Source organism: Moschus berezovskii, chromosome X, assembly GCF_049115385.1.
Source record: "Moschus berezovskii isolate FMDL1 chromosome X, NW_MosBer_1.0, whole genome shotgun sequence".
Taxonomy (NCBI): Eukaryota; Metazoa; Chordata; class Mammalia; order Artiodactyla; family Moschidae; genus Moschus; species Moschus berezovskii.
In genome coordinates, this window is record NC_142488.1 from 107,537,148 (window position 1) to 107,564,255 (window position 27,108).

The following is a 27,108-nucleotide window of genomic DNA, read 5'->3' on the forward strand; positions in this document are numbered from 1 at the left end:
TGAGAATTACCAACTCCCATCGGTTCTCAAAGAGAAATAATAATCACTGCCATTTATTCGACTCCTAGAGGTGCTCAGTATTGTTTTGGATGCATAAAGTATGTTATTTCTAATAACACCCAGTGAACTGTATGGAGAAGTGGAGAAGCACAAAGAGGTTATTTAACTTTCTCAAAGCCAGACAGCTTATAAGTGGAAGAGTTAGTCTTCAAACTTGATCTTACTCTATAGCCCAGAGTCTTAATCATTCTACTCTGCACAAACCACAAAAGTACTAGTGATTTTGTCAAGACCACTTGAATAGTAGTGTCAAGACCTATGTTTTCTTCTTTTATTAACCATTTTTTAAACTGAATTATAGTTAATTTAAATTGTTATGTTAGTTTCAGATATATAGCAAAATGATCCATATATATTAATATATGTTATATTCTTAGAATATATATATATATATTCTTTTTCAGATTCTTTTCCATTATAGGTTATTACAAGATATTGAGTATAGTTCCCTATGCTATGCAGTGGTGATGGTTTAGTCACTAATTCTTGTCCACCTCTTCCGACCCCATGGACTGTAGCCTGCCAGGCTCCTCTGTCCATGGGATTCTCCAGGCAAGAATACTGGAGTAGGTTGCCATTTCCTTCTCCACTATGCTATGCAGTACGTCCTTATTTATCTGTTTTCTATATACTAGTATGTATATGTTAATCCCAAACTCATAATTTACCCCTCCTCCATACCCCTTTTCCCATCGGTAACTGTAAGTTTGTTTTCTATGTCTGCAAGTCTCTGTTTTAGAAATGAGTTCATTTATATCTTTTTCTTTTTTTGATTTCACATATAAATGATATCATATGATATTTGTATTTCTCTGACTGACTTACTTCACTTAGTATGATAATCTCTATGTCCATTCATGACATTATTTCATTCTTTTTTATGGCTGAGTTTTCATTGTGCATATATACCACATCGTTTTTATCCATTCATCTGTAGATGGACATTTAGCCTGCTTCCATGTCTTGGCTATTGTAAAGAGTGCTACTGTGCACATTGGGGTGCATGTATCTTTTCAATTATGGCTTTCTCCAGATATATGCCCAGGAATGGGATTGCAAGATCATATGGTAGTTCTATTTTTGGTTTTTTAAGGAACCTCCATACTGTTCTCCATGGTGGTTGTAGCAATTACCATTCCTACCAACAGTGTAGGAGGGTTCACTTTTCTCCACACCCTCTCCAGCATTTATTGTTTGTAGACTTTTTGATGGTGGCCATTCTGACCAGCATGAGATGATACCTCATTGTGGTTTTGATTTGTATTTCTGTAATAATGAGTGATGTTGAGCATCTTTTCATGTGTTTATTAGGCATCTGTATGTCTTTTTTGGAGAAACATAATCTATATTTTCTGCATAAGTGTGTCAAGATCCAAATCTCATGTTCTTTCCACTATAAAGTGAACAGATTATACAAAACTTAATAGAACAGCTCAAAATGAAAACTCTGTGGGCTTTTTACTCTGAAATAGAGTAATTGTGACCTTGTCAATAACACTTAGCTAGATATTTTTAAACAAGCTTAATCATGTTGACTTTATCCTCCCTATCCCTTAATTCATATTCATCCACAACCTAACAAACCTGTCCATTCTTAGCTTTGGTTTTCTTAGTTCCATATTTGACTAACTGTCATCACCCACTCCTGGATTTACTCCCCCTTCATATCTCTGAAATTGCTCTTCAACATCTCAACTCCACTGTCAGACTTACTCCAAACCCTTCCTGCCAGTGTCCCTGACATGCTCTGTCCCTCTGATCACTCCAAAAGACAAAATATTCCCCAAAGATTATGTACATTGAGACCTTGATTATCCATAATGCTCTGTTTTGTATAACATGTATGAGTGTTCTGACTTTAAAATTTCAAATTAACCAGAAAATTTTATTTAAAATTTTAAAATAATTTGATTTGCTTCAATTCTTATTTAAAATCCTTTTAGAGTGTCTAGGATGACTTTTTCATCTTAGTAAAAATAATACAATGAATAAAATGGACTTTTTTTTGATGACTGAGGGTCTTTTTACTGATTTTGTATTGATTGCTAGAGTCTCCGTTTTCTCATCTAAAATATTTGAGTCATAAAAGTTCCTATTTCAGGGGACTTCCCTGGCGGTCCAGTGGTTAAGATTCTGCACTTCCAAAGCAGGGGGCACAGGTTCAATCCCTGATAAGGGAATTAAGATCCCACATGCTGCGTGTCTTGGCAAAAAAAAAACCCAAAACAAACCTATTTTGATGGCTGATGTCAGGTTTAAATGAGATAATATATATGAATAATAGTTTGCCAATGGGCTTCCGTGGTGGCTCAGAAGGCAAAGAATCTGCCAGGAGACCTAGGTTTGATCCCTGGATCGGGACGATCCTCTGGAGGAGAGAATGCTACCCACTCCAGTATTCTTGCCTGGAGGTTCCCATGGACAGAGGAGCTTCAGTCCATGGGGTCGCCAAGAGTCACACACGACTAAGTGACTAACACTTTCACTTTTCACTGTATGGTGATCTGCAAAAATACTTTAATGTTCTCAATAACTTATGAAGGACCATTAATGAAATGAGAGAAGTAAGTCTTTTGATGATTGGACATACCTAATAGATATTAATGCAATTTTATGTGTTGGCTTCTTTGGTCATTGCCTTTTGCTTAAATTTATTTTCATAAATTTTTATTGGAGTATAGTTGATTTATAATGTTGCATTAGTTTTTGCTATACAGCAAAGTGAATCAGTTTTACAGATACATGTATCTACTTTTCTTTAGATTCTCTTCCTATACAGACCATTGCAGATCAATGAGAAGAGTTCCCTGTGCTATACAGTAGGTCTTTATTAGCCATCTATTTTACAAATAGTAGTGTGTATATGTCAACCTCAACCTCCCAATTCATCTGTCCCCCCTCCCCTGCTTTCTCCTCTGGTAACCATAAGTTTGTTTTCTACATCTGTAACTCTTCCTGTTTTGTAAATAAATTCAGTTATATCATTTTTTTAGATTCCACGTATAAGCCATATCATATTTGTCTTTGACTTACTTCAGCCTTTTGCTTAAATTTAGAATGTGGAACAAGATCTGAATAGTAAGAAATTTGATTAGTTAATTGAGGTTTTATTGTATATAGCTATGTCCAGCTGCTGCTGATTATAAATGTATCCACTTTTTGTTACTTGTGATTTGAATAGTTTTCTAAGTATTTTTTCCTATCTTTGAATCCCTGCTGTATGTTAACAACCTTGAGGAGAGGGGCTTCCTCTCTGATTTCATGTTATCTTCCCTTACCATCAGTTACAATCTCTGCAAAGAGTTGGGGCCCACCCAACTCCCCATCCACTGAATCCCCCAGTCCCCAAGTCACATAAACTCTGCATTCATACATACACAGTTAATCAGCATGAAGGAAATGTCCTGACACTAATAAAACTGATCTATATAGACCAATTTGACACACTGTGATATTATGATTTATAATAAGAAATATGTATTTGGTCTTTTTTTTTAAACTGTTTTTTTTTTACTTTTTTTTAATTGGAGGCTAATTAGTTTACAATTTTATATTGGTTGGTTTTGCCATACATTGACATGAATCCGCCCCGGGTGTACATGAGTTCCCCTTCCTGAACCCCCCTCCCACCTCCCTCCTCCCCTTATCCTCCCTCTGGGTCATCCCCGCATACCAGCCCCGAGCATCCTGTAACATGCATCGACCCTGAACTGTTGATTCGTTTCACATATGATAATATACATGTTTCAATGCCATACTCCCAAATCATCCCACCCTCACCCTCTCCCACAGAGTCCCAAAGACTGTTCTATACATCTGTGTCTCTTTTGCTGTCTCGTATACAGGGTTATCATTTGCATCTTTCTATATTCCATATATATGCGTTAATATACTGTATTGGTGTTTTTCTTTCTAGCTTACTTCACTCTGTATAATAGGCTCTAGTTTTATCCACCTCATTAGAACTGGTTCAAATGCATTCTATTTAATGGCTGAGTGATACTCCATTGTGTATATGTACCAAAGCTTTCTTATCCATTCGTCTGCAGATGGACATCTAGGTTGCTTCCATGTCCTGGCTATTATAAACAGTACTGCAATGAACATTGGAGTACATGTGTCTCTTTCAATTCTGCTTTCCTCGGTGTGTATGCCCAGGAGTGCGATTGATGGATCATATGGCAATTCGATTTCCAGTTTTTTGAGGAATCTCCACACTGTTCTCCATAGTGGCTGTACTAGTTTGCATTCCCACCAACCGTGTAAGAGGGTTCCCTTCTCTCCACACCCTCTCCAGCATTTATTGCATGTAGACTTTTGGGTAGCAGCCATTCTGGCTGGTGTGAAATGGTATCTCATTGTGGTTTTAATTTGCATTTCTCTGATTATGAGGGATGTTGAGCATTTTTTCATGTGTTTGTTAGCCATCTTTATGTCTTCCTTGGAGAAATGTCCGTTTAGTTCTTTGGCCCATGTTTTGATTGGGTCATTTATTTTTCTGGAATTGAGCTGCAGGAGCTGCTTGTATATTTTGGAGATTAATCCTTTATCAGTTGCTTCATTTGCTATTATTTTCTCCCATTCTGAAGGCTGTCTTTTCACCTTGCTTAGAGTTTCCTTTGCTGTGCAGAAGCTTTTGATTTTAATTAGGTCCCATTTGTTTATTTTTGCATTTATTTCCAATATTCTGGAAGGTGGGTCTTGGAAGATCCTGCTGTGATTTATGTCAGAGAGTGTTTTGCCTACGTTCTCCTCTAGGAGTTTTATAGTTTCTGGTCTTACATTTAGCTCTCTAATCCATTTTGAGTTTATTTTGGTGTACAGTGCTAGGAAGTGTTCTAGTTTCATTCTTTTACAAGTGGCTGACCAGTTTTCATAGCACCACTTGTTAAAGAGACTGTTTTTTCTCCATTTTATATTCTTGCCTCCTTTGTCAAAGATAAGGTGTCCGTAGGTGCGTGGATTTATCTCTGAGCTTTCTATTTTGTTCCATTGATCTATATTTCTGTCTTTATGCCAGTACCATCCTGTCTTGATGACTCTGGCTTTGTAGTAGAGCCTGAAGTCCGGCAGGTTGATTCCCCCAGTTCCATTGTTCTTCCTCAAGATTGCTTTGGCTATTCGAGGTTTTTTGTATTTCCATACAAATTGTGAGGTTATTTGTTCTAGCTCTGTGAAAAATATCGTTCGTAGCTTGATAGGGATTGCATTGAATGTATAAATTACTTTGGGTATTATACTCATTTTTACAATATTTATTCTTCCAATCCACGAACACAGTATATTTCTCCATCTATTAGTGTCCTCTTTGATTACTTTCACCAGTGTTTTATAGTTTTCTATGTACAAGTCTTTTGTTTCCTTAGGTAGATATATTCCTAAGTATTTAATTCTTTCCGTTGCAACAGTGAATGGAATAGTTTCCTTAATTTCTCTTTTTATTTTCTCATTATTAGTGTATAGGAATGCAAGGGATTTCTGGGTGTTGATTTTATATCCTGCAACTTTACTGTATTCATTGATTAGCTCTAGTAGTTTTCTGGTAGAGTCTTTAGGGTTTTCTGTGTAGAGGATCATGTCATCGGCGAACAGTGAAAGTTTTACTTCTTCTTTTCCAGTTTGTATTCCTTTTATGTCTTTTTCTACTCTGATTGCTGTAGCCAAAACTTCCAGAACTATATTGAATAGTAGTGGTGAGAGTGGGCACCCTTGTCTTGTTCCTGACTTTAGGGGAAATGCTTTCAGTTTTTCACCATTGAGGATAATGTTTGCTGTGGGTTTGTCATATATACCTTTATTAGCTTGAGGTATGTCCCTTCTATTCCCACTTTCTGGAGGGTTTTTATCATAAATGGATGTTGAATTTTGTTGAAGGCTTTCTCTGCATCTTTTGAGATAGTCATATGGTTTTTGTCTTTCAGTTTGTTAATGTGGTGTATTATTTTGATTGATTTACGGATATTGAAGAATCCTTGCATTCCTGGGATAAAACCCACTTGGTCATGATGTATGATCTTCTTAATGTGCTGTTGGATTCTGATTGCTAGAATTTTGTTAAGGATTTTTGCATCTATGTTCATCAGTGATATTGCCCTGTAGTTTTCTTTTATTGTGGGATCTTTACCAGGTTTTGGGATTACGGTGATGGTGGCCTCATAGAATGTGTTTGGAAGTTTCCCTTCCTCAGCAATTTTCTGGAAGAGTTTGAGTAGAATAGGTGTTAGCTCTTCACTAAATTTTTGGTAGAATTCAGCTGTGAAGCTGTCTGGACCTGGGCTTTTGTTTGCTGGAAGATTTCTGATTACATCCTCTAGTTCCGTGCTTGTGATGGGTCTATTCAGATTTTCTATTTCTTCCTCGTTCAGTTTTGGGAAGTTGTACTTTTCTAGGCATTTGTCCATTTCTTCCAAGTTATTCATTTTATTGCCATGTAATTGCTGATAGTATTCTCAAATAATCCCTTGTATTTCTGTGTTGTCAGTTGTGATCTCTCCATTTTCATTTCTAATTTTATTGATTTGGTTCTTCTCCCTTTGTTTCTTGATGAGTCTGGCTAGTGGTTTGTCAATTTTATTTACCTTCTCAAAGAACCAGCTTTTGGCTTTGTTGATTTTTGCTATGGTCTCTTTTGTTTCATTTGCATTTATTTCTGCCTTATTTTTTACGATTTCTTTCCTTCTACTAACCCTGGGGTTCTTCATTTCTTCCTTTTCTAGTTGCTTTAGATGTAGAGTTAGGTTATTTAGTTGACTTTTTTCTTGTTTCTTGAGGTGTGCCTGTATTGCTATGAACTTCCCCTTTAGCACTGCTTTTACAGTGTCCCAGAGGTTTGGAGTTGTTGTGTTTTCATTTTCATTCATTTCTATGCATATTTTGATTTATCTTTTGATTTCTTCTATGATTTGTTCATTATTCAGCAGCGTGTTGTTCAGCCTCCAGATGTTGGCATTTTTAATAGTTTTTCTCCTGTAACTGAGATCTAATCTTACCGCATTGTGGTCAGAAAAGATGCTTGGAATGATTTCAATAGTTTTGTATTTACCAAGGCTAGATTAATGGCCCAGGATGTGATCTATCCTGGAACAGGTTCTGTGTGCGCTTGAGAAAAAGGTGAAATTCATTGTTTTGGGGTGTAATGTCCTATAGAGATCTATTAGGTCAACTGGTCTATTGTATCATTTAAAGTTTGTGTTTCCTTGTTAATTTTCTGTTTAGTTGATCTATCCATAGACATAAGTGGGGTATTAAAATTTCCCACTATTATGGCATTGTTGTTAATTTCCCCTTTCATACTTGTTAGTAATTGTCTTACATATTGCGGTGCTCCTATGTTGGGTGCATAAATATTTATAATTGTTATATCTTCTTCTTGGATTGATCCTTTGATCATTATGTAGTTTCATTCTTTGTCTCTTTTCACAGCTTTTGTTTTAAAGTCTATTTTATCTGATATGAGTATCGCTAATCCTGCTTTCTTTTCGTCTCTGTTTGCATGGAATATCTTTTTCCAGCCCTTCACTTTCAGTCTGTATGTCTCCCTCGTTTTGAGGTGGGTCTCTTGTAGACAACATATATGGGGGTCTTGTTTTTGTATCCATTCAGCCAGCCTTTGTCTTTTGGTTGGGGCATTCAACCCATTTACGTTTAAGGTAATTATTGATAAGTATGATGCCTTAGCCATTTTCTTTATTGCTTTGGGTTCGAGTTTATACACCCTTTCTCTGTTTCCTGTCTAGAGAAGATCCTTTAGCATTTGTTGGAGAGCTGGTTTGGTGATGCTGAATTCTCTCAGCTTGTGCTTGTCTGTAAAGCTTTTGATTTCTCCTTCATATTTGAATGAGATCCTTGCTGGGCACAGTAATCTGGGCTGTAGGTTATTTTCTTTCATCACTTTAAGTATGTCTTGCCATTCCCTCCTGGCCTGAAGATTTTCTCTTGAAAGATCAGCTGTTATCCTTATGGCAATCCCCTTGTGTGTTATTTGCTGCTTTTCCCTTGCTGCTTTTAATATTTGTTCTTTGTGTTTGATCTTTGTTAATTTGATTAATATGTGTCTTGGAGTATTTCGCCTTGGGTTTATCCTGTTGGGGATCTTTGGGTTTCTTGGACTTGGGTGATTTTTTGTTTCCCCATTTTAGGGAAGTTTTCAACTATTATCTCCTCAAGTATTCTCTCATGGTCTTTCTTTTTGTCTTCTTCTTCTGGGACTCCTATGATTCGAATGTTGGGGCGTTTAACATTGTCCCAGAGGTCTCTAATATTGTCATTTCTTTTAATTCGTTTTTCTTTTTTCCTCTCTGTTTCATTTATTTCTACAATTCTATCTCCTAGCTCGCTTGTCCTGTCTTCTGCCTCTGTTATTCTACTGTTTGTTCCCTCCAGAGTGTTTCTGATCTCATCTATTGCATTATTCATTGTATATTGACTCTTTTTTATTTCCTCTAAGTCCTTATTAAACCTTTCTTCCATCTTCTCAATCCTTTTCTCCAGGTTATCTGTAACTCCATTTTGCTTTCAAGATTTTGAATCATTTTCACCACCAAAATTCGAAATTCTTTACCAGGTAGATTCCCTATATCTTCCACTTTTGTTTGTGTTGGGGGGCATTTATCTCGTTCCTGTACTTGCTGGTATTTCTCTGCCTCTTCATCTTGTTTATATTGCTTTGCTTGGGGTGGCCTTTCCCTCTTCTGGCAGTTTGTGGAGTTCTCTTTATTATGTAGTTTCCTCGCTGTGTGTGGGGTTGGACAGGTGACTTGTCAAGGTTCCCTGTTTAGGGAAGCTTGTGTCGGTGTTCTGGTGGGTGGAGCTGGATTTCTTCTCTCTGGAGTGCAATTAAGTGTCCAGTAATGAGTTATGAGATTCAGTGGGTTTGGAGTGACTTTGGGCAACCTGTATATTGAAGCTCAGGGCTATTTTCCTGTGTTGCTGGAGAATTTGCGTGGTATGTGTTGCTCTGGAACTTGTTGACCCTTGGGTGGTGCTTGGTTTTAGTGTAGGTATGGAGACGTTTGATGAGCTCCTATCGATTAATGTTCCCTGGAGTCAGGAGTTCTCTGGTGTTCTCAGGATTCGGGCTTAAGCCTCTTGCCTCTGGTTTTTGGTCTTATTCTTGGAGTAGTCTCTAGACTTCTCTATGTGTCATTTTCAAGGTTGTTCCCTCTGTTTTAGCTTCTGTTTGCTGGTCTCTTCAGTGTCTAATTTCCGCCCTGACATTAGGGGGCGGGTGGACACTTTTTAAGGCTCACTTGTTCAGTCCTGTTCTGGGAAGGGAGGAACACTGCAGGCAAATATCTCTGGTGTCTGTGGGGAGTGCTCACAGCGTCTCTTCCACACTGGGTTTGCCCCCTCTCACAGCGCATGAGCTGTCCCAGTCTACACTGCACAGGCTCTAGGTTGCTCTGCCGGGAACTGTCCGAGACCAGCGCTGGGTTGTATGCACTTCCCACATCTGAGCGGCTCAAGTTCAGGTTCTCGAGTACTCCACAAAGCGCAGACCTGGTTGGGCCTGCGTTTTGTGCCTTCCCCTGTCCAAGCAGCTCAGGTGACCAGGTGTTTGGCAAGCACGGTCACTGTGACTTATCGCCTCCCCAGTCCCTGCCACTCGGTTTTCTGGGTGTACAACCGGAGCACCTTCTCAGGCGGATATCGACCTGCCCGAGCCCAAGAAGTCTTGATTAGCAACAAGCCTGCCTGCAGTTTGTATCAGATGCTTTTCTGGGGCCGCAGTTGCCCCCTCTGGCTCTGGCTGACCTCCCTGCCTGTCTCGGCAGGGGATGTGGGATGGGCTGACCGCAGCTGGCTCGCTCTGCTCAGTCCTTTGTTCTGTGAGCAGGGCTGGCAGAGTCTTAGGTTAGAGCTTTCTGCCTTTTCGTGGGGAAGCTATCCCAGTCTGCTTTGCTACCTCCAGTTCTCTCAGATTGTTCTCGTGGCATTCAAGCCCAGTCCTCTCTCTAAGCAGTTCAGCCGGCTCCTCCCTGCCCAGCCCCCGCTTGCTAATGTGCTGCTTCTCTGCTGGGAGTTACTGTTTGGCGGGTCATCTGTGGGGTTTAATTATTTCTTTCTTTTTCCTCCCGGTTATGTGCCCCTCTGAGCTTCCATGGCTCACCACAGATTCCCCAGTGAGAGTGTTTCCTGGTGTTTGGAAACTTCTGTCTTTTTAAAGCCTCCCTTCCAGGGATGGAGCTCCGTCCTTACTTCTTTTGTCTCTCTTTTTATCTTTTATGTTTTTTCCTACCTCCTTTCTAAGACAATGGACTGCTTTTCTGGGTGCCCGATGTCCTCTGCCAGCATTCAGAAGTTGTTTTGTGGACTTTACTCCGCGTTCAAATGTTCTTTTGATGAATTTGTGGGGGAGAGAGTGGTCTCGCCGTCCTATTCCTCCACCATCTTGTTCCTTCTCCTGTATTTGGTCTTTACCCGCTTTCTAGAACAGAACTTCTAAAACCCTCAGAGTCTTCTATGTGTTGAAAGAGATCAAGGTGTCTTTTGTTATGTTAATGAGGTAGCTTTTAGAAAGCACCCAAAGACAGGGATTGGTTGTCAGGAGAACCAACTTCGTGATTAGAGGGTTGTAATTTTCAGTTCCACTCCCAGACCTCTGGGACAACAGAAGGGACTGGAGGGCAACAGATCACCAATGGCCAATGATTTAGTCAATCATGGTGCTGGTGCCTAGTCACTCAGTTGTGTCCGACTCTTTGTGACCCCATGGACTGTGGCCCACCAGCTCCGCTGTCCATGGGGATTCTCCAGGCAAGAAAACTGGTGTGGGCTGCCATTTCCTTCTCCAGAAAGCAATGGTAGTGTAGACCATATAGATTATTACAGATGTCTAAAATACAGCGTATTTGGGGACCGGGTATTTACTCATTTTTAGTCTGGATAAGGCGGGGGGGAATCTATGCCAAAGTCATAATCTTCCAGAATCACATGGAAGACAAGTTGTGCTTAACACTGTCTCCAAGAAACTGCTTCACAGACCCAAGTCCAATGACTTCTGGCCCATTCCTAAGAATCCAGGGAGGAAAAGATTCCACTACATATATACAAATTTTTAAAACACCCCAGAATGAGTGTTTCAGTGAATGGTTTTGGTCCGTTGTGACAGGGGACAGTCCCTGCTAACTTCGTTTAAACACCTGATAGCCCTTACCTCCTCTCACAGCACATACTGTTCAATGAGCTTCTTCAGCTTCTGGCCCAGCTCGATGATCTCCTGACGGAGCTTGGCATTATGTATGTCATGTTGCTCCAGCTGTGCCTGGATTTCATTCAAAGTAATTTGGAAGTGTGCAGTGGCTTCTTTCCATCTTTCTTCCTCCTTCGGGCCTGCTGCATATTTTCTTCCTTTTACGTCTTATTGTGATGCTGAAGCTCCCTGCAAAGAGACTCGAGCTTGCTTCTTGCCAAGATAGATAGCCTCGCTGTGTTCACTCTGCAAATGAACTTTCTCTTTCACGATCTGGGCTTGCTTCTTCTGCAGAATCTTCATTTGCTTCTGAATGTTCCTTCTCTCCTCCAGAAGACTGACATATTTCTTACAGAGAGCTTCCAGCTTCTCTTCTGGAATTGAAAGAGTGTTTAGGGCTTAATCAATCATACCTATGTAATTAAGTCTCTATAAAAATCCCAAAAAGATGAGGCCTAGAGATCTTTTGGGTTGGTGAACACATGGGGATTTGGGGAGAGTAGTATAGGATGCTCCATGTCCTCTCCCACATATTTTGCTCTGTGCCTCTCTTCCATCTGGGATATCACTTATCATATCCTTTAATAAACTGGTAAACATAATTAAAAGATGCTTACACCTTAGAAAGAAAGTTATGATGAACCTAGACAACGTACTGAAAAGCAGTAGCCTCACTTTGCCAACGAAGGTCCGTCCAGTCAAAGCTATAGTTTTTCCAGTAGTCATGTACAGATGTGAGAGTTGGACCATAAAAAGAAGACTGAGCACCAAAGAACTGATGCTTTCAAACTGTGGTACTGGCAAAGACTCTTGAGAGTCCCTTGGACTGCAAGGAGATCAAACCAGTCAATCCTAAAGGAAATCAATCCTGAATATTCATTGGAAGGACTGATGCTGAAGCTGAAGCGCCAATACTTTGGGCCACCTGATGCAAAGAGCTGACATTAGAAAAGACCCTGATGCTGGAAAAGATTGAATGCAGGAGGAGAAGGGGACAACAGAGGATGAGATGTTTGGGTGGCATTATCGACTCAGTGGACATGAGTTTGAGCAAGCTCCAGGAGCTGGTGAAAGACAGGGAAGCCTGGCATGCTGCAGTCCATGGGGTCATAAAGAGTCTGACATGACTTAGTGACTAAACAATGACAACAAAACCATAAGTAAGCAATTCACTGAGTTCTGTGAGCCAAGAATCCAAGGAGGGGGGTCACTGGATTTTCTGATCTATAGCCAGTTGATCAGAAACACAAGGTGACGACTTGGACTTGGGATTGGCATCTGAAGTGTGTGTGTTGGGGCGGGAGGTCTTGTAGGACTGAACCCTTAACCTGTGGAATCTGATGGTATTTCCTAATAGATCCTGTCAGAATTGAGTTGAATTGTAGCACACCCAGTTGGGGTCTGCAACATTGCTTGTTGGTTTGGGAGAACCCCTACCCACCCCCCCACCCCCCCACACACACCCTCAAATCAGAATTGGGTGTAGGATTTAAAGACATATCTTCATTTGCTTTAGTTTTCTTTTTCACACCTGGACCCTAAGCTACTTGGGACCTAGAGTAATGCCATTCCCTTTCCTGTAGAATTTTGTACAGTTCCAGGAATACATCAGTTGCTTAATGAATACTGGTCAAGTATTAAATTGGCTTTAAGTTCTATTGTGGTGTAGTGGTTGTTTTTCTCTACTGCAACCTCATTTTCTCCACCTTCCTGTTTGAAATATCTCAGAGGGAGAGTTTAAAATGTGTGTGCTCTAGGGACTTCCCTGGCAGTCCAGTGGTTAAGACTCTACACTCCCAATGCAGGGGTCATGGGTTCGATCCCTCCTTGGGGAACTAAGATCTCCCATGCTGCATGGTGCGGCCAAAAAAAAAAAATTATAATAAAACTCGTGTGCTTTAAATATAGGCCCATATTTTCATACTTCAGGGACAATAGTCAGAAACTGGCCCAATTTCATACCTTTGGGGCCAAATATCTGCAAATCATTTCTAAAAGACACATATTTCCTCTTTGGTTTATGGACTAATTGTAGCACATGAGCAATCTTGGAGACCTGTCATGTGCCAAGTGAGGAAGGGACAGACTGGTACAGATGAAGAGGGGGGAGTAGAGGATAGGTTGTTTAAGGATAGATTTGACCAGTAACTAACATTCATGAAGAGCTGTTGGTGTGTTCATTCCCCTAGCACACAGAAGCCACTAAGCAGCTACTTAAGCTTCATTCTGAGCATTGCACTGGAGTCTAAGCTAAGAAAACAAAAAAAAAGACCACAGGTGGCTGGGCTTGTATGTATCCCTGTGGCTCATAGGTAAAATGATTCAAAGGTCTGTGTGGTAGTAAGTAATCCTACCAAGGGGCCAAAGCTGGGGCCCAGGAGTCTGCCTGAGGTGTGATGCCAAAGATGGACCAGGCTGTTAGGTTTCCTGTATCTGGCCTTCTGTTGTTTCTTGCATTCAGAAAACTCTAGCCCAGGGTTTCTTCTTCATGTCTTGCATCAGATTCATCTGGGTGAGAGGGTGAAGTTTTAATTAAAATGCAGATTCTCGGCCCTAGCCCAGATTTCCTGAATCAGAATTATTGCAATGGGGACGAGGAATCTGGGTTTTGGCAAAGGCTCCACATTGCTCAAGTTTGAGAACGATTGTTAGCCATCTAGAAGACTCTCCAGTGGCTACATTCGTTATTATTCTTTGTTGCTTTCATGCATTTGTGTATTTTCTTGTCTCTGTTTAGAATTTCTTCCCCTTTTCCGTCATTTTTGAAAGACTGGCAGAAATGTCACTGGGCTTTTAGGAGGCAGCACTTTTGGATAACTATGAACAAGAGTGAAAGGGAAAATATGCACTGAAATTAGATTTTGTTGTAAAGAATTGCAAGTATGTAATGCAAAGAGTCGGACACGACTGAGCGACTGAACTGAACTGAACAATAATTCATCCCCCTCTAGCAACCAAGAAAAATGCTAGAGCTGCTTTACTGCATTGCTGATAATTTTTTTTTTTTGTATACATGCTCTCTCATTAGAATAGGGGCTCCTTTAGGACAATCCCTAGAACAGTTCAGTTCAACAGGTACTAGTTCCATAAAGTGCTTAATGTGCTTGTGAAATGAGTGATTTGTTGATAAGCACCATTGGATAAGAAACGGGCATTTGGACTCTCCAACACAGTATGATGTGTGAACCTGACTGGGGAAGACAAAACAGCAGAATGGATGAGGGCTTTAGAGTCTGACTGCAGTTAAGTCCAAACTTTATTGCTTATGATCAGCATAACCTTTGACAATTGCTTAATCTCTTTATTTCCTCACCTATAACATTGAGATGATAATAATACCAATCTCATAAGATTGTTATCAGGATAAAGTGAAATGGTATGCATAAAGCTCATGGTATAGTACCTATCTACATAGTATATGGCCCTTCTCTAGGAGCTGTTATTATGTCTATAATTACTGCTTGGACTTGTAATGTCTCTGACAATCCCAGGGTTCATTAAGCTTGCATGCATGAGTGCTCACTCAATTGTGTCTGACTCTGTGACCCCATGGACTGCAGCCTATCAGGTTCCTCTGTCCATGGAATTTTCTAGGAAGAATACTGGAGTGTGTTGTCATTCCCTACTCCAGGGGAACTTCCTGACCCAGGGATTAGGGATCTCTTGTGCCTTCAGCATTGGCAGGTGGATTCTTTACCACTGCACTACCTGGAAAGCCCCTCCCCGACCTTTAAACTTATAGCGCTATCTGTCCCTGCGGCAAATGGCTCTAGGCTGTGTTTGTATATTGTTCGTGTTGTTCAGTTGCTCAATTGTGTACAACTCTTTGCGACCCCATGGACTGCAGCATACCAGGCTTCCCTGTCCTTCTCCATCTCCCAAAGCTTGCTCAAACTCATGACCGTCAAATCGGTGATGCCATCCAACCATCTCATCCTCTGCTGTCCCCTTCTCCTGCCTTCAGTCTTTCCCAGCATCAGGGTCTTTTCCAATGAGTCACCTCTTTGCATCAGGTAGCCAAAGTATTGGAGCTTGTTTCAGCATCAGTCCTTCCAATGAATATTCAGGATTGATTTCCTTTAGGATAGACTGGTTGGATCTCCTTGCTGTCCAAGGGACTCTCAAGAGTCTTCTCCAACAACACAGTTCAAAAGCATTAATTCTTCAGTGTTCAGCCTTCTTTATGTTCCAACTCTCACATTCATACACAACTACTAGAAAAAACATAGCTTTGACTATACAGACCTTTGTTGGCAAAGTAATGTCTCTGAATTTTAATATGCTGTCTAGGTTTGTCACAGCTTTTCTTCCAAGGAGCAAGCGTCTTTTAATTTCATGGCTTCAGTCACCATCTGCAGTGATTTTGGAGCCCAAGAAAATAAAGTCTGTCACTGTTCCCATTGTTTCCCCATCTATTTGCCATGAAGTGATGGGACCGGATGCCATGATCTTAGTTTTTTCAATATTGAGTTTTAAGTGTATATATGTGTGCTTAAATAACTTTGCTACCTGCTATTTCTTTTTTATACAAACTATTAGTTTCTGACAACTTTTTCAATCTGTCCCCTTTTAATTTGCTTCTTATAATCTGTTGTGAAATGGAATACTAGATAACCAGTCTTTGAGTTTATGCATTCACTCATTCAGTAAAGATATTTGTTCAAATATTCTGGATAGCACAGAACTGAACAGCAGATAAACGCTTAATTTTTTCCTATCCCACATTTTATTTATTTACTGTTTTTTAATTGAATGTATCTCCCATTTTAAAAATTGATTTATAAATTTGCTGCAAGGTTGTAGCCACAGGTTTATTGTTTGTGACATTCCTCCTTCCATATTTTGTATCTTTTTTTAAATAAAAATTTTTCCTCAGGTTTAAACACTACATTCATAGATTTGTTTTTCTCTTGTGAGAGCAATTCTTTTCATCAAAGTACTTATAATCTTCCGTAGGACTTGAAGGGTCAACATAATCTGAAACCTTTTCTGAGATGTTCTATATTTCTAAGAGAAAAGAATAGTTGAATTGTGCCTTATATAATTGCAAGTGACAAAAACATCTAATAAATTTCATCTTCCCTAGCAACACAGAAATATGGACTTGGTTGGGAGCACCTATATAAATCAAGTAGGAAAATAATTCTTCATAAAATTTTGATGACTGAACTGCACTTCGGCTGTGTTGAAAGGGTATTGTGACCCATTTTTTCTATCAACAAATCCATCGAGGTATCTACTACAGTCTACTTTTCTTTGGCATGGTAAATAGAAGCATATCCTTATAAGGAAGCAGCCCGATTCAAAGACTGTACCTCATTTTTAATCACAGTAGCCATTTTATGACCAGTTGTCTGTCCACTCATGCACAGTCAAGACAAAGTATTCCCCTTTCTTACTTTATCATTTTACAAATGAGGACTTTGACACTTGAAGAGTCTAAGTATGTTCTTGCCCAAGATCATACATTTATTTTGGTTGAAATTTTTAATGTTTATTTACTATTTATATTTTCCTTTTAATGACTGTCTCTTTATGTGCCTTGCCCTGTTTCTATTGAATATTTATATGTTTCTAAATCATTATTTTAGTACTTTTATTTCCAAAACAATAATATTTTTCAATTATAAAAATCAAGTTGTGAGATATAATCACCTATGTTTTTTTCTGGTTTTATTACATATTGTTGTTTTACAGTTTAGTTTTTAGTCTACCTATTATATAGTTTAGTGCTATGAAATCAGGTTGGGTTTGAACCTGATATTATTTTCCAAATCAGTTGCATCAGGAAAATTAAAGAATTCATCATTTTACTCTTATTTGAAATAACATATTTGCTTTATTCTATATTATTTTATATGAAAAATTTTTCAGGCTTTCTAGTTTGTTCTATTGATTAGATATTTTACTTTTACAATAATGTTACAATTTTCATTTTCTTAGATTCATGATGTATATTTGTCTGATAGGAGAAATCTTTCCTTACTACTCTTTTTCTAAATTTTCCACAGATATTCTCACCTTGTTAGTCATCTTGGTATCCATTTATCAATCCAAAACAATTGAATTTACTGAATGTGCATACAAAACATACTCACAGATATAGAAAACAAACTTGTGGTTACCAAAGAGAGAAGGGAATCTGGGGAGGGAAATATTAGTGGTACGGAATAAATAGATACAAACTACTACATATAAAATAGATAAAAATAAGGGCTACTAATCAGAGAGAGAACTATACCCATTATCTTTTAATAACCTATAATGGAGTATAATCTGCAAAAATACTGAATCACAATTCTGTACACCTATAATTAACACTGTATTGTAAATGAACTATACATAGTAAAAAATAAATCAATTTGGTATTTGATTGGAATTGATCTACATATATTAATTAGTTTGGCAAGAATTAATAAATTTACAATTTTGAGTACATAAAAATGTATATCTCAGTGTATTTGTCTGCTGTTCTTTTCTGCTCTACAAGTATGTCTTTTTAAAAATTATCTGGCAAACTTAACTCTCTGTTCCACTTGAAATATGCTTTCTTGGATTTTTAAGCATATAATCCTATCATTCACAAATAATAACAGTGTTGGATCTTTTTTCCTATATATCATATCTATTCATAATCTCAATTTCTTCATCTGTAAAATGGAGATAAAATATTACTTATTTTATTGTGAAGATTATTGTGAAAAGTAAAGGGAATAGGTCACAGAAAATAACACCATTGTCTTACATATGATAAATCCTCTATAAATGTTTCTGTGGCTCTTCTTGTTACTATTGATGTTACATTTTTTAGCAACTTGAAGAAAAATGTTGAAAACAGAGAGTCAAACATGACTAAGCAACTTCAAAAAAAAAACTCTTTTAAGATGTATTTACAATAGATAAATTGCAACATCTCATGAAAAATTGTCTCTATACCAGTTTATTTGGAAACTTCAAAGTCAGTAATAGGCCTTTAATTTTATCAAATACTCTATTTTTCCATCTTTGATGATATTATCGGGCTCTTCTCATTCAGCTTTTCAATTCAATGGATTATATTAATAGTTGTCCTAATGTTGAAAATCCTGGGGACCTATATTTCCCTGGGATTGTCACGGTTAAATTTTGCTTTTAGTATACCAATACATTTGTTTTATCATTATTTTAATTAGGACTCATATACATATTATCAGTGACATTTATCTCTAGCTTTCTTCCTCTGAGCTTTGTCAGATTTTATGGGTAATATTTTGTTCAAATATCATGTGGGAAGCTGTTCTTATATTTCTGTGCTTTGAAATAGTTTGTGTACATGGCAAAATATTTGTCTCTGTGTCATGTAAAAGAATTTCAACATATTTCCACAGAGCAGTTATACTTTTCTTTTGAAAAGTACATCAGATTCTATCCCTTCTCAGTTTAAAATTTACTACTCTTGAAACAGAACCGCAGACCATTGCTACAGGCTATAAGAGCTGGGATGATGTGGCTGCTCCTGCCAGTCTCATTAGCATCAAGTCTCAACCATGCTTTCCTATCTCACTCTGAAAGAAGCTAGTGAGGCTGTAGCTTGATGCTCCCAATGCACTATGCTATTTCCCACCACAGGGCTTGTGCAATGTTTATGACTTTTACCCATAGTACACTCTGACCCTCTTAATACCTACTCATCCTTCAGGTGTTTCAGCTTCAGTGAAACATCCTAGGAAAGTTATTCCATGAAAGTAGGTCACCCAGTTATTCTCCATCACAGCATCCTATTTCTTTCCTTCATAATATTAGTAGAGTTTATAATGACTTCTTTTGTTTAGTCTTTGTTCATTTATGTGCTCAATCATTTCCTTTTTTTCTAATTTTATTTTATTTTTTAAAATTTATTTATTTTAATTGGAGGCTGATTACTTTACATTATTGTATTGGTTTTGCCATACGCTGGCATGAATCTGCCCCCGGTGTAGAGTTCCCCATCTTGAAACCCCCCTCCCACCTCATCCCATACCTCTGGTTCATCCCAGTGCACCAGCCCCAAGCATCCTGTATCATGCATCGAACCTGGACTGGTTATTCGTTTCACATATGATAATATACATGTTTCAATGCCATTTTCCCAAATCATCCCACCCTCGCCCTCTCCCACAGAGTTCAAAAGACTGTTCTATATGTCTGTGTCTCTTTTGCTGTCTCGTGTACAGGGTTATCATTATCGTCTTTCTAAATTCCATATATATGCGTTGCTGCTACTGCTGCTAAGTCACTTCAGTCGTGTCCGACTCTGTGTGACCCCATAGACGGAAGCCCACAAGGCTCTCCTGTCCCTGTGATTCTACAGGCAAGAACACTGGAGTGGCTTGCCATTGCCTTCTCCGATATATGCGTTAGTATACTGTATTGGTGTTTTTCTTTCTGGCTTACGTCACTCTGTATAATAGGCTCCAGTTTCATCCACCTCATTAGAACTGATTCAAATGTATTCCTTTTAATTGCTGACTAATACTCCATTGTGTATATGTACCACAGCTTTTGTATCCATTCCTTTTTAATTGTCCCTCTCCCTCCATTAGGTTTTAAGATCTAGTATTCTGGCATGCCATTATGTTTTACTCATCATAAATCTCTTCTAACACAACTTTTTACCATTTGCATTCAAGTGTTAGAATCATATTTATATTATTTGGGGGGCTCCATGTTTATTTAATGTAGTGAGCCATGACCATTCTCTTAAGGGAGGAATAACTTTTGCTTGACTTACCCTTTGAGCTTCATTGCTAGGTGGGCTGTAATACCATGTGGCCAAGAATTTTGTTTGTTTAGTTACTTGTTTTAAGAAACACTTTTGGTTGAGGCATTTTTCAGGGTCTTTCATATCTGCTATGAATAAATGATGTCTGAGTATACAGCTCTTGATGCAGAATGTTTATTCCTCAGTACTCTATACATATTGCACAATTCTAAACATAAAGTTAACTTTTAATTTTTTTTATTTATTTTTAAATTTTGGCTACACCACAGAGCATGTGGGACCTTAGTTCCACAAACAGGGATCAAACCCACATTCTTTACATTGGAAGCACAGAGTCTTAACCTCTGGCCTGCCAAAGAAGTCCCTCAGTTCAGTTCAGTTCAATTCAGTCACTCAGTCGTGTCTGAATTTTTGCGACTCCATGAATTGTAGCATGCCAGGCCTCCCTGTCCATCAGCAACTCCCGGAGTTTACTCAAACTCATGTCCATCAAGTCGGTTATGCCATCCAACCATCTCATCCTCTGACATCCCCTTCTCCTCCTGCCCCCAATCCTTACCAGCATCAGGGTCTTTTCAAATGAGTCAATTCTTTGCATGATGTGGCCAAATTATTGGAGTTTCAGCTTTAGCATCAGTCCTTCCAATGAACACCCAGGACCGATCTCCTTTAGGATGGACTAGTTGTACCTCCTTGCAGTCCAAGGGACTCACAAGAGTCTTCTCCAACTCCGCAGTTCAAAAGCATCAATTCTTCGGCCCTCAGTTTCCTTCACAGTCCAGCTCTCACATCCATACATGACCAGTGGAAAAACAATAGGCTTGACTAGATGGACCTTTGTTGGCAAAGTAATATCTCTGCTTTTTAATATGCTGTCTAGGTTGGTCATAACTTTCCTTCCAAGGAATAAGTGTCTTTTAATTTCATGGCTTCAATCACCATAGCAGTGATTTTGGAGCCCAAAAAAATAAAATCTGACACTGTTTCCACTGTTTCCCCATCTATTTGCCATGAAGTGATAGGACTACATGCCATGATTTTAGTTTTCCGAATGCTGAGCTTTAAGCCAACTTTTTCACTCTCCTCTTTCACTTCCATCAAGAGGCTTTTTATTTCATCTTCACTTTCTGCAATAAGGGTGGTGTCATCTGCATATCTGAGGTTATTGATATTTCTCCCAGTAATCTTGATTCCAGCTTGTGCTTCTTTCAGCCCAGCATTTCTCATGATGTACTCTGTGTATAAGTTAAATAAGCAGGATGACAATATGAAGCCTTGACGTACTCCTTTTGCTATTTGGAACCAGTCTGTTGTTCCATGTCCAGTTCTAACTGTTGCTTCCTGACCTGCATGCAGGTTTCTCAAGAGGCAAGTCAGGTGGTCTGGGATTCCCATCTCTTTCAGAATTTTCCACAGTTTATTGTGATCCACACAGTCAAAGGCTTTGGCATAGTCAATGAAGCAGAAATAGATATTTTTCTGGAACTCTCTTGCTTTCTCCATGATCCAGCAGATGTTGGCAACTTGATCTCTGGTTTCTCTGCCTTTTCTAAAACCTGCTTGAACATCTGGAAGTTCATGGTTCACATATTGCTGAAACCTGGCTTGGAGAATTTTGAGCATGACTTTACTAGCATGTGAGATGAATGCAATTGTGCGGTAGTTTGAGCATTCTTTGGCATTGCCTTTCTTTGGGATTGGAATGAAAACTGACCTTTTCCAGTTCTGTGGCCACTGTTGAGGTTTATAAATTTGCTGTCATATTGAGTGCAGCACATTCACAGCATCATCTTTCAGGATTTGAAATAGCTCAACTGGAATTACATCACCTCCACTAACTTTGTTCGTAGTTATGCTTTCTAAGGCCCACTTGACTTCATATTCCAGGATGTCTGGCTCCAGATGAGTGATCACACCATCGTGATTATCTGGCTCATGAAGATCTTTTTTGTACAGTTCTCCTGTGTATTCTTGCCACCTCTTCTTAATATCTTTTTCTTCTGTTAGGTCCCTACCATTTCTGTGCTTTATTGAGCCCATCTTTGCATGAAATGTTCCCTTGGTATCTCTAATTTTCCTGAAGAGATGTCTAGTCTTCCCATTCTATTGTTTTCTTCTATTTTTTGCATTGATTGCTAAGGAAGGCTTTCTTATCTCTCCTTGCTATTCTTTGGACCTCTGCATTCAGATGCTTGTATATTTCCCTTTTCCCTTTGCTTTTCACTTCTCTTCTTTTCACAGCTATTTGTAAGTCCTCCTCAGACAGCCATTTGGCTTTTTGGCATTTCTTTTCCATGGGGATGGTCTTGTTCCCTGTCTCCTGTACAATGTCACGAACCTCCATCCAGAGTTCATCAGGAACTCTATAAGATCTAGTCCCTTAAATCTGTTTCTCACTTCCACTGTATAATCATAAGGGATTTGATTTAGGTCATACTTGAATGGTCTAATGGTTTTCCCTACTTTCTTCAGTTTAATTCTGAATTTGGCAATAAGGAGTTCATGATCTGAGCCACAGTCAGCTCCCGGTCTTGTTTTTGCTAACTGTATAGAGCTTCTCCATCTGTCGCTGTAAAGAATATAATCAATCTGATTTTAGTGTCAACCATCTGGTGATGTCAATGTCTAGAGTCTTCTCTTGTGCTGTTGGAAGAGGGTGTTTGCTATGACAAGTGCGTTACCTTGGTAAAACTCTATCAGCCTTTGCCCTGCTTCATTCTATACTCCAAGGCCAAATTTACCTGTTACTCCAGGTGTTTCTTGACTATTTACTTTTGCATTCCAGTCCCCTATAATGAAAAGGACATCTTTTTGGGTGTTAGTTCTAAAGGGTCTTGTAGGTCTTCATAGAACCATTCAACTTCCGCTTCTTCGGGGTTGCTGGTTGGGATATAGGCTTGCTTACTGTGATATTGAATGGTTTGCCTTGGAAACGAACAGAGATCATTCTGTCGTTTTTGAGATTGCATCTAAGTACCGTGAACTTCCAGATGTTCAACCTGGTTTTAAAAAAGGCAGAGGAACCAGAGATCAAATTGCCAACATCCGCTGGATCATGGAGAAAGCAAGAGAGTTCCAGAAAAACATCTATTTCTGCTTCATTGACTATGCCAAAGCTTTTGACTGTGTGGATCACAACAAACTGTGGAAACCTCTGAAAGAGATGGGAATACCAGATCACCTGACCTGCCTCTTGAGAAACCTGCATGCAGGTCAGGAAGCAACAGTTAGAACTGGACATGGAACAACAGACTGGTTCCAAATAGGAAAAGGAGTATGTCAAGGCTGTATATCGTCACCCTGCTTACTTAACTTATATGCAGAGTACATCTTGAGGAACGCTGGGCTAAAAGAAGCACAAGCTGGAATCAAGATTGCCGGGAGAAATATCAATAACCTCAGATATGCAGATGACACCACCCTTATGGCAGAAATTGAAGAGGAACTCAAAAGCCTCTTGATGAAAGTGAAAGAGGAGAGTGAAAAAGTTGACTTGAATCTCAACATTCAGAAAACCAAGATCATGGCATCTGGTCCCATCACTTCATGGGAAATAAATGGGGAAACATTGGAAACAGTGTCAGCCTTTATTTTGGGGGGCTTCAAAATCACTGTGGATGCTGATTGCAGCCATGAAATTAAAAGACCTTGCTCCTTGGATGGAAAGTTATGACCAACCTAGAGTGCATATTAAAGAGCAGTGACATTACTTTGCCAACCAAGGTCCGTCTAGTCAAGGCTATTTTTTTCCATTGGTCATGTATGGATGTGAGAGTTGGACTGTGAAGAAAGCTGATCGCCGAAGAATTGATGCTTTTGAACTGTGGTGTTGGAGAAGACTCTTGAGAGTCCCTTGGACTGCAAGGAGATCCAACTAGTCCATTCTAAAGGAGATCAGTCCTGGGTGTTCATTGGAAGGACTGATGCTAAAGCTGAAGCTCCAATACTTTGACCACTTTATGCGAAGAGTTGACTCACTGGAAAAGATTCTGATGCTGGGAGGGATTGGGGGCAGGAGGAGAAGGGGACGACAGAGAATGAAATGGCTGGATGGCATCACTGACTCAATGGAAGTGAGTTTGAGTGAACTTCGAGAGTTGGTGATGGACAGGGAGGCCTGGCGTGCTGTGATTCATGGGTTTGCAGAGTCGGACACGACTGTGCAACTGAACTAACTAACTCCATTTCAGACTCTTTTGTTGACCATGATGACTACTCCATTTCTTCTAAGGGATTCCTGCCCTCAGTAGTAGATATAATAGTCATCAGAGTTAAATTCACCCATTCCAGTCCATTTTAGTTCGCTGATTTCTAGAATGTCAACATTCACTCTTGCCATCTCCTGTTTGACCACTTCCAATTTGCCTTGATTCATGGACCTAACATTCCAGGTTCCTATGCAGTATTGTTCTTTACAGCATTGGGCCTTGCTTCTATCACCAGTCACATCCACAACTGGGTATTGTTTTTGCTTTGGCTCCATCCCTTCATTCTTTCTGGAGTTATTTCTCCACTGATCTCCAGTTACATATTGGGCACTTACTGATCTGAGGAGTTCCTCTTTCAGTATCATCATTTTGCCTTTTCATACTATTCATGGGGTTCTCAAGGCAAGAATACTGAAGTGGTTTGCCATTCCCTTCTCCAGTAAACCACATTCTGTCAGACTTCTCCAACAAGACCCGTCCGTCTTGGGTGGCCCCACACAGCATGGCTTAGTTTCATTGAGTTAGACAAGGCTGTGGTCCGTGTGATTAGATTGGCTGCCGCTGCTGCTGCTAAGTCACTTCAGTCGTGTCCAACTCTGTGTGACCCCATAGACGGAAGCCCACCAGGCTCCCCCGTCCCTGGGATTCTCCAGGCACGAACACTGGAGTGGGCTGCCATTTCCTTCTCCAGATTAGATTGGCTAGTTTTCTGTAATTATGGTTTCAGTGTGTCTGCTCTCTGATGCCCTCTCGCAACATCTTCCGTCTTACTTGGGTTTCTCTTACCTTGGACGTGGGGTGTCTCTTCACAGCTACTCCAGCAAAGCGCAGCCACTACTCCTTACCGTGGACGAGGGTATCTCCTCACGGTTGCCCCTCCTGACCTTGAAAGTGGAGCAGCTCCTCTCGGCTCTCCTGTGCCCGCACAGCCACTGCTCTTCGGACGTGGGGTTTTTGAGTATATCAAGGAAGATTTGTGAAGTCTGAAATGGCTGATTTTTATTTCTGTGTAGCGAACCATGCCCCTACCCGTGTATGCCTCAAAATTTGTAGGATATTTTTAATTATTGTTAATAAATTCAAGTCAAATATTTGTGAGAATATGTGTCGCAGTAAGTCCTTTTATTTATAAAAAAGTTTTGTTATTTTTTGCTGGTATTCAGGAAACCCTGAGAATTTTGGACTCCAGTATATATTCACTTCAGAAAAGTTTTCAATTATTGTACTTTTTGTTATTATATCTGTTCCATTTATTCTGCTTTTGCTTTGGAATGCCAATTATCTGTGGTTGGATCACTTTTTAAAAATTTTTACCATTGTTTTTGTCTGTCTTCTCCTTGCCACTACTGTTTCTCAACTTGACCTCTATTTAGTGGTGTTTCCTTAATGTCAGTCCTGTTGTTTTGTGTTTGTAGAGTTTTACTCATGGTTTGCTATTTTAGTCTCCACTGAATCATTTTCCCACACAGCTCCTTTTCAGCTTATCTAGATGATTTTGCATAACATTGTCTTATGTTTTATTCATTTTTCTCTGTTCTTATTTCATAGAGACCATGTCTTGTCAATTCTATTAAGAATACTAAGAACATTAATTTTTTTCTCTTTTTCCTGGGACAAATAATTGTCAAAATCTGCTTCTCTGCTGTCTTTAAAAACATCACCTTTCCTGTGTTTGGCAGTATCATTTCATAGACCCCATACTCATCATGCATTCTGCTTCTCCTCGAACAAGGAGACATCTAGTCTATCCCAATGTTGTGAGGTGTGAGAGACATGCCTTTTCCCTTCATCTTCTCCAATTATATATAAACAAAATCTTATTCTTAAGTTCAATTGACATTTCTATTTCCTCACCCAATTTATAATACTAGCAAGCACTTATCTAATTCAGGGTTCCTCAGCATTGGCACTATTGACTCTTTGGGCCAGATAATTCTTTTGTATGTTTGTGGGGGTAGTGGTGGTGGTGCTGTCTTATATATTATAGGCTGTTTAGCAGCATCCGGAAATGGCAACCCACTCCAGTGTTCTTGCCTGGAGAATCCCAGGGACGGGGGAGCCTGATGGGCTGCCATCTATGGGGTCACACAGAGTCAGACACGACTGAAGTGACTTAGCAGCAGCAGCAGCATCCCTGGCCTGTACACACTAGATAATTGTGTGATCATCAAGATGATGTCCTCCCCTAGTATACCCATCAAAACAGTGACTAATATCCTTTGGATCTGCAATTGCCCCCGGGTTGAGAACCATTTATCTAAGCAGACTTTGTTAGAATAATGAGAAAATGAAAAATACTAAGTGCCAGCAGCATCCACCAGTACCAGCTATGCTTCCATCTCTTCCTCCAACTGCAGCTTTGACTTCCTTGGACTCTTCAGAGTATAATTGTACAGGTTTGGCTGTACACAGGGTCATCTGGTTTAGTGGGAGGTGTAGTCCAACATGTATTTCATTCTTCAAAATGTGCGTGTAAAAGCCTGGATCCACTAAGGGGGAGCATCTTTTCCTAGTTCAAACAAGGCTTGTGAACTTGGGTTGATTCCTTGCAGAATGCAATGTAACTACCAGTTCCTAGTTCACGTTTTCTGCCACATTGTTTTCTTGAGTTATAGGCACTGAATGAATTAGACAGGTAAGAGCTAATGGGAGAGTTTAATAGTATTTTGGTCACCTAAAATAAAAAAAAATACCTGCCTTATATTGGTTGGGCTGCCTGTTTTTCTGAATGGTACCTACCCTGGGGCCAGGCAGTGTGTTGGGGGGTGGCAATGCCTCTTCCCAGTGCTATCAGGATAACAGGTGTTTTTCATTTCTACTTGCAAAGCATATGCCAGCTTCCACTTGTGATGGCCAACTTCATTCTGGATGTCCTATAATTCGATGAAAACTGTTCCAGGTTCTGGCAA